This window comes from Pan troglodytes, chromosome 14, assembly GCF_028858775.2.
Source record: "Pan troglodytes isolate AG18354 chromosome 14, NHGRI_mPanTro3-v2.0_pri, whole genome shotgun sequence".
NCBI classification, from domain to species: domain Eukaryota; kingdom Metazoa; phylum Chordata; class Mammalia; order Primates; family Hominidae; genus Pan; species Pan troglodytes.
This window is the reverse complement of record NC_072412.2, coordinates 42886038-42894645: the sequence shown is the minus strand read 5'-3', so window position 1 is coordinate 42894645 and position 8608 is coordinate 42886038. Positions and strand designations below refer to the sequence as shown.

The 8608-nt window shown below is 40.6% G+C and overlaps 1 long non-coding RNA gene across 1 annotated transcript; it reads right to left on the bottom strand.

Moving 5' to 3' along the window:
- Positions 1-661: 661 nt before the first annotated feature.
- On the bottom strand, positions 662-8195 carry LOC134808212 (uncharacterized). The gene is made up of 3 exons (XR_010150760.1): positions 8090-8195; positions 4566-4791; positions 662-1695 (listed from the first exon to the last, which is right to left on the bottom strand). It is a non-coding gene; the product is annotated as an uncharacterized LOC134808212 (long non-coding RNA).
- Between the last annotated feature and the right edge of the window lie 413 nt (positions 8196-8608).

Here is an 8608-nt window from a genome sequence, read left to right as displayed (position 1 = left end):
GCTGGGATTACCGGCATGTGCCACCATACCCAGCTAATTTTTGTATTTTTAGTAGAGAGGGGGTTTCACCATGTTTGTCAGGCTGATCTCGAACTCCTGACCTCAGGCAATCCGCCTGCCTCGGCCTTCCAAAGTGCTGGGATTACAGGTGTGAGCCACCACGCCTGGCCAGAAACAATGGTATTTACAAAAGAAACTTAGTGTACAAAAACATAGTGCATTACCCCATGATCATTGCCTCTTTGTCCACAATCAAATGGGATGTATTCAAAATTTTTGAGCTGAGAAGTTAGAGAAGAAAAAGACTGAGAACGTGTGGCTAGATTGGGTAATTAAAATCCTATGGTTGATTGTTAAAGCAGAAACCACAGTATGTGTGGTTAAGGAGCAAGTGTATACCAGCAGCATCGGGGCTGGTGGAGGCTGGATCAGGCTAGCCAAGATTAGACAAGCTTTCTGGGGGCCGAACAGTAACCAGGAAAAGCCCTAGAAGGGAGAGAGAGGACTGATAGCAGGGAGCATTTATTCCTCATGACTCATGTTTCCATTAAGGGAAGAAAATGTCAAATCTACTCCCCAGGAATGGAAAATTATGAGAGGAATGCTTTCAGCTTATCTCTGATTTTCCTCTTTTCCTAGTAGATGACTGATTGATCTTTTGCAAAGTTGGAAGAACACTTAACCCCTGACTCTCCATAAGCCAGCCTGCAAACCAAGTGCAGAGAGAGTGCATTCTGGGCTGCTGTTGTAGGAGAAAATTCAACTCAGCAAGGCTTTTGACCAAACATCTAAAGACATGTTCCCCAGTTGGCTTTATCAATAATGAAGTTAACATTTTGAGGTTGATTCTTCCAAACATGAGAGGGGGAGAAAGTAGTGTGCAAGGGGTCAACAGGCAGAAGCTGAAGCAGGTGAATATCCAGGTGGCATCAGTATGCTTAAGTAACAGTAATGCAGGCAGAATCCCATCCCAAGGTGAAGCATTTCCACAGACACTCTAAACTGTGAATCTAACTGCACTAGTTGCTTTCTTGTGACTAGATTTAGCCTAGAACCTAAGTGCAAGCTCCCCCCCCCTTACAGGTGGAATTTGAGGCCTTAGGTGTGAGAAATAGAAGGATAATATGCCTCAAACCAAAAGAGTAGAAAAAGGGAAATTACATGTTTATTGCACTTTTGAGAAATGAGATAGTAAATGAAAGGCTAGAAATACAATAATTTAAGAGGGGGATTTTCTAGAGCTTGGGCAATAGGACTGTTGCAGAGCTCATGAAAAGGGTGACACTGAAGATGCAAGAGAATAGAAGGTAATTCATGCAGTAGTCCTGGAAAGCCAGGAGGGGACAGGATCCATGCAGAGAGGAAGGCATAGCCTTGGGAAGAAAGAGCATTCCTGAGACAGGATGAGAAAAATAAGAGAACGATCAAAGGAAAAAGAAAATTTTAAAGTGAGGAGGAAGGAAATCAAAGGAGCTCTTGTTTAGATAGAGGGTGAGGATAACAGCTAAGGGTAAAAGCATAGAGCTAGTGCAATTGAGAATGAAATGATGTGAACAGACATAAAGCTACTGGGAAAAAAGGGATTGACATTAATGATCTAAGTAATGCAGATCAGAGTAAATCCATGGTGAGCCCACTGAGCTCAGCTTTGCCATGGTTGTCCAGCAATGTTCTGTTGTCCAGGATTAGGAGGCACTGCAAAAGAATGGTTGGCAATTGAATTAATACATTCAATATGTCAAATGCATTTTAATTTTTCTTTTTTTCTTCTTTCCTCTCTCCCTCTCTCCTTCCCTCCCTCCTGCTTTCCTTCCTTTCTTCCTTTATTTGATTTTATTTGTAACTGACTTGAAACTCAAACTTTTCTTTTTTAATGAGTTTGGATTTTTACCACAGGGTCATCATGTTAAACAGTTATTCTCTCAATATGGTAGTAGAGTTGTAAACATAGAAGTTATAAAAGGTAACATACCTGGGAAGTAGCTTGCTTACTTTGTTGGCTTATTTTAAAACCAAATTCAACATCTCAGGTTACAAGTGCAGTATTAATATTTATTGAACACCTAAGAAGTGCTAGACATTTTCTAGGGCACCATACAAACATGTAACTTGATTTAACAAAGTATTCCAATTGGTATGATTCTGGACCATTTACTCAACAAGTGTACATCTACTAAGGGAATCTCTGCAACATAATGTGCAAGGCATGGTCCTCTCCTTCCTTCATCTCGCACCCAGTTGTGCCACTAATACCTGAAGCAGATGAAACAGTTCAGCAGCACTGAAAGAGTTAATATAATGAAATACCAAATATGTTTCACAAATTTTCAAGGAGTGAACAAGATGAGCTATCTTTGAGACGATGGGCAGGATATGGATGAAATAGAAAGGAAAGGCTTGGGATATTTCAAACCATGCCTTTGCGTGCTGGAACAACCACGAAACTGAGCACGGGTGTCTAACTATCATGGAGAAGGGATAAAAGAGAATCTTTGAGTCCAAGCTGTATGGAGACTCAGAGGCTGGGTGGGAGTGGGGAAGCAGGGAAACATGTCTCTGAGGATCTACACCATTGGTTCATGTGCTACTCCCTGGGTTGGTTTAGACATGAAATCATAACTATGGCAGGATTCTTTATAAAGTGTCCTATGAATATTATTATTTATAATCATTCCATCATTATAATGCTTTTCAGAACATGAAGTCTTTAAGAATCAGTGTTGTCTGTAATCATTAAAGTAAGTCCCTCTCCAAAGCAATCCTTAGCTGACCAACCCATTAGTCCAAGTTAAACTGGAAACTACTGACTCTGGAGTAAGCCATAAGGCCTTTAAGAGACCTGCAATTATTTCTTTTTTAGTCTGTGAATATGCTAAATAAATATGAAGAAGTGGCAATTTAATTTAAAAAATTTTTCTCTTAAAGGCAGACACTAAGTTGAGATGTTTCTATTGTTTATAGGTATAAATGCTACTAATGGGTTGATGCCATTTTATCATGCCTCTTGAAAGTGAAAAGAAATAGCCTGGTAATTTTTTGTTTTGACAAGTGCTTGAACAAAACCTATCATAATATATCTTATAACCCTCAAAGCTATGGCAGGTCATATGTAAGACCAGACTGACCCAGAATCAGAAAGCCCCCGGACAGTTGGGTGGGTTGTAAGGGATCTCAGGAGACGACTTAGTCCAGGTCTACTCACCCCTCCCAAATCCCCTGCTCTTCACACAAAGAGGCTGAATAGTAGCCTGGTCCTGGCTGCCACGCTCCTGACCTACACCTCCCAACATACCTAACACTTTGACAGATTCACTCATTCATATAACAAGAATGTACCTGTGGAGAAGAAATTCGGATCCACAGTGAAAAGACAGACATAGTTTCGGCAGTCATGGAGCTTCCAGTTGAGCATGGAAGGCAGATATGTAAGAGCTATTAGGCTAATTATTTAATTATAAATATGGTGAGTTCTCTGCTTCCCCTCTTACACAGCCCACATAAAGCACAGGGAAGAAGGCAAGCATATGCTGTATAAAATATGCTGTGATTCATTTAAGTTACATTCATGTTCTGTGTCCAACGGCAAAACCCAATCAGCTCAAGATTGACTAAGTTCCATTAGAAATCAAAGCAGAACAGCATATGGCTTTGATATATAATTTATATTTTTTCCTCACCATTTTATTTGTCCTTTGCCCTTTCCATATTCATGACAATAGCCACTACTTCAGGTGTAGAAAGTAAAGTAGCCTTTGCCCCTTCTGGCTTTTGTTTCTAAAAATAAAATGTAAGCCCATAGAAGAACTTACACTGTTTATAGAGGATACATAAGGGAGAAAATATTTGCAGGAACAAGTGGAATTTGAAAAAAGTAGGAGAGCGAGAGAGGTTTCCCAAGAAAGGGAGGCCTGGGAGCAGGGAGGAGTCAAATGCAGCCTCCAGGGAGGCAGCGGGAGCCTAGTGCAGAATGGCTTCAGGTAATGGTTGTGACTGGGGAGGAAGGAGGACAGGGAGGCTTCAGAGGGCAGCCAGACTGGAAGGGACAAAGCACATAAGCACATTCTCTTTAGGATACAATCAGCAAACCACTGTCTTCACTCATGCCCTGCTAGGTGTATCCTCCCTACCACTTGGCAACATCTCAGGGAGATTCCATAGCATTTCTGGTAATTTTCAACTACAGCTACAGTCTTATCTTTAGGTACACATAAGTCTTACTTTAATTTTTTAATTTAAACTAAAGCTTCTCTCCTCTTAACTGAAGCCTGACTTCTGGCTTTGTTTGGGTACCAGGAGTAGGAAGTGCAGGCTGTTTCTACTGCTGTCTTCTTCTAAACTCCATGTCCCAATACCACATCCCCTCCTCCCCTCCAGTGGGGAAGAGGAGGGCTGAAAGCAAGAGAAAAGGCCTTTTTACTTAGCTTTTGCTGTTTGTGGTTCTGTCTCAATGGTCATTAAAATGTAGTCTCTTTTGGGTTGTATTTGCAGATTATTTAAATGCCTCCCCACCAAGGAATGCTAATCTGCACCATTCTCTATGAGACACTTTCCAAATGACCTCTTACCAGCCTCCTCAGGTTCTGTCCTCTCGTGATGACCCACAGTCTCCTTCTGCTTGCTGGGGGCCATTCACTTTAACAGGCAGCCTCTGGAGATGGCTCAAACCTGGCTCCTCCCAGTATCCACTTGGTAGTGTGCAAAATCCCAGAGCTATGGCACATTTGGGGCTGGAGGAGGCTTCCAAGAAAGGCAGAGGATAAATTCTCCTCCAAAACATGGATGATGGGAATCCTAGAGTCAGAAATTAAGTTCGGTTATAGAAAAGAAATGGGTATGTCTTGCACAGTTATGTTCATGGTTTGAGAGTCCTACCTGCTATGCAAAAATAGTAAGTCACCTGCATGAATGTTGTCCCCTGGAATCGTATAACACATGGCCCTAAGCATCTATTAATGTAGGCCAATAAGGTTTTGTCCATTGCAATACATTTCCCTGGACTTCTTTGAAATAGTTGCAGAGAAGAAGTCAATTGCCATTATCCTACAAGAGGATGATGGCAGGATATCTAACCAGCTTGTAACCTTATAAATTATGATATTCAATAAAGATTATCTAGGCTGGGCGTGGTGGCTCACGTCTATAATCCCAGTACTTTGAGAGGCTGAGGCGGGTGGATAACTTGGGGTCAGGAGTTGGAGACCAGCCTGACCAACATGGTGAAACCCCATCTCTACTAAAAATACAAAAATTAGCCGGGGGTGGTGGTGGGCACCTTTAATCCCAGCTACTGGGGAGGCTGAGGTGGGAGGATCGCTTGAACCCAGGAGGCGGAGGTTGCAGTGAGCCGAGATCGCTCCACTGTACTCCAGCCTGGGTGACAGCGTGAGACTCCATCTCAAAAAACAAAACGAAACAAAACAAAAAACCCAAAAGTATCTTCTGGTTTTTATTCAAGGGTTAAAAAACAGAATTTTCTTTAGTAGAGCAAAATAGAGACAGATTTATTTCCCTCCCACCCCTTGCAGTGTCGCCTTCCTTCTCTCGTCAATTGATCAGTTGCTCAAAACCCTTGAGTCACTGCTAATCACTCACTGTTACAAAGCAGGCTTCTGCTTGCCATCTACTTTCTAGTTTTACCTTGTCCTTGCTGTGGCAGCAGGGGACCATCATGTTTTGACAATGTTCTATTTTATTGATATTCTCCGTTAATTTTCAAGATAGGAAAGAAAGTCCTTTATTCTGGGCCGGGCGCGGTGGCTCACGCCTGTAATCCCAGCACTTTAGGAGGCCGAGGCGGGTGGATCACGAGGTCAGGAGATCAAGACCATCCTGGCTAACACGGTGAAACCCCGTCTCTACTAAAAATACAAAAAATTAGCCGGGCGTGGTGGCAGGCGCCTGTAGTCCCAGCTACTGGGGAGGCTGAGGCAGGAGAATGGCGTGAACCTGGGAGGCGGAGCTTGCAGTGAGCAGAGATCGCACCACTGCACTCCAGCCTGGGTGACAGAGCAAGACTCCGTCTCAAAAAAAAAAAAAAAAAAAAAAAAGTCCTTTATTCTGTTCTGGGAAAAAAATCTTACCTGGGCATTTTCCCAATCTTAATAACTGTTCTAAAAGAACAAAACTTCATGCTTAAAAGTAGTGATTCTGCTGTGTCATTGTATTCTGCTTCATCTCTAAAGAGCTATTAAATGCTGCTGGGTCAACTTTAACCTGCTTAGTTGACAGGGTAAAAGAGAACAAAGAAAATACACCTACATAACAGGTCTGCAAATTAAAGAGAAGGCAGCATGGTTGGGGGTCTCTCAAGAATCACACATTTGTGTATTCTGTCTCTCACTCTGGCTTTCTGATTTGTCAAATCTTTTTGATTTTTCAATTACTCATCTATGTATCTTTACAAAAGTAACAAAACCTAGACCTAGCAAACTCTGTTAACATTCTCCAGTGAGAAACAAAAAGCAAGGGAGGAGGAACAGAAATAGAGAAATGGCTGTTCAGAACTCAAACAGAATATGTTTTTGGGAAGATGAAACGGTTTCATAACAATTTTGGGCCAACAGTTTATGCTCCTCTTCCAAGGCTCATCCTCCAATTGGTTACAAGTTCTTTTACAATTGTCCTCAAAGTTCCCTAAACACTCATAAAGGCCTTTTCAGTGAACTGGCAGATAAAAACTCTCATTCTGTAAATGTGTTCAAAACGACATTTTATAAACTAATTATGTATTTAAACCCACTAATTTTTCCTGATAAATTAGATGTTAGGCGTGTAGATTTTATGCCATCATCATTTCCATTGATTGCTGACAGAAATATTAGGGATTCAATAGTGTAGAATACAATTAAATAAAACAATTTCAAATGGATGGAGGAGGGCATTCTGTCCTAATGTGAATCATTTTATTTTAGCTAAACCTATTACACACATATATTTATTAGCCATTCACATACACCCCAGACACTTTATGTGTTATACAAAACATAGTGATGGGCTGAGAAATATCCCATGCCATTGTACTCAATAGTAATTAACATCAAAAATCCTGGAAATGGTACAGAGTGGGCAGCAAACCCAGTTTGATTTAATCATTGGCAGCATCTTCGTTTGGGCAGCACATTTGAGTGGGAGTCATGTGTTCTAAATTCTATTCAAGGCAATCCTTTCCTTGAAGAAAATCACATTCTTAACTCCTTGATTTCTCCAGGATTTGAAATTGGCAGAAATACTTGGGGAAGTTGGCAGAAATGCTTGGGGAAATTGCAGAAATGCTTGGGGAGAGCGAACATTGGTAGAGATTCTCAAGATCTTGTTTCACCAGATCTTTCAGTTTCATACCAATTTATAATTCATATATTAACTCAACAGTTCTTAAACCCATTTGGGGAATCTCTAGCCTTAAAACCTTTAAAACATCTGAGGATTCTAGTTATCTCCACAAGGTAACAGAAGTAGAGCAGAGTATAACACTCTTCTATTATACATTATGTTTATATAATTTTATTTGGTTTTATTTTACATAGTCTATATCACTGTCGGCTTTTTAGGTAAATGTCTATACTTGCAAATATTAATTTTTAACAGTTAAACTGTAAGCTAGGGTTCTGGCCTAAATTTGAGGAGAAAGAAAAAATAGAAACTTCTTAGCTGAGCACAATATAAAACAGAAAAAAAAAAAACAGAAAATGGAGTGTTCTCAATTCTGACTGCATGTTAGAATTACCCAAGAGAATTTTAAAAACATCAAATTCTTGGCCCCCTCTCTAAACCAATTAAATCAAACTTGCTTAGAAGCTTGCATAGCAGCATTTTACAAAGTTATATTTCTAATGTAACTGGAACAGAGAAACCATCAGTAAGTTAGAAGAGGATATGTCTATGGCTGTGGGAGACTGGGGAACAGGACAAACATTATTCTTAGAGAATAGCACAATTGCCTAAGGGGAAGATCTATATACAGGAAAAAAGCATAGTGAACCAATAAGAGTTTGATAGAACTAAGCAGAAGAGGTAGGTGTCTAAGATCACCAAACAAAGAAGGACTTCATCTGGAAAGGGTCTGAATCTGAGACTCCAGAGGGTCTCTTACCTGAGACATTTCCTACTCGGTGGCTTTGTAGTTGTCAATCTGGAGAATATTCAACAAGTCCTACATTAAAAGCACTTTTGAGCACTCCAGTAAATTGCTATTCATGCCTCGTTCCTGAGGAGAGATGTGAGAGAAAAAGCTGTATCAAATGAACTAATATTTATCGAGCACTTGCTCTGTGTGAGACCCCATGCAAGATATAAAAAAGACAAGACATAGTCCCCGCCTCCAATGAGCATCTTTCCAGTGAGTTGGAAGGATAATGGTAAAGTGAATAATACTTATGTTACATGTCATCCCAAATTTTGACTTTCAAACCATCCTTCTTTACACCTTCTTCTTTAACATAACTTAAGGAATATTTCAAAACAGTCTGTAACTAGTTGTCATTTGGTGGATCAAAGTATCCCTGCTGTGGTTTTAGAAAAGAAGAGATCACTAGGCCTGGCCTAGGAGGGCTCCATAGGGGGCTTAGATGTGAGCTGGGTTTGATGGCCAGATTGGCTAGAGATAAGTGAC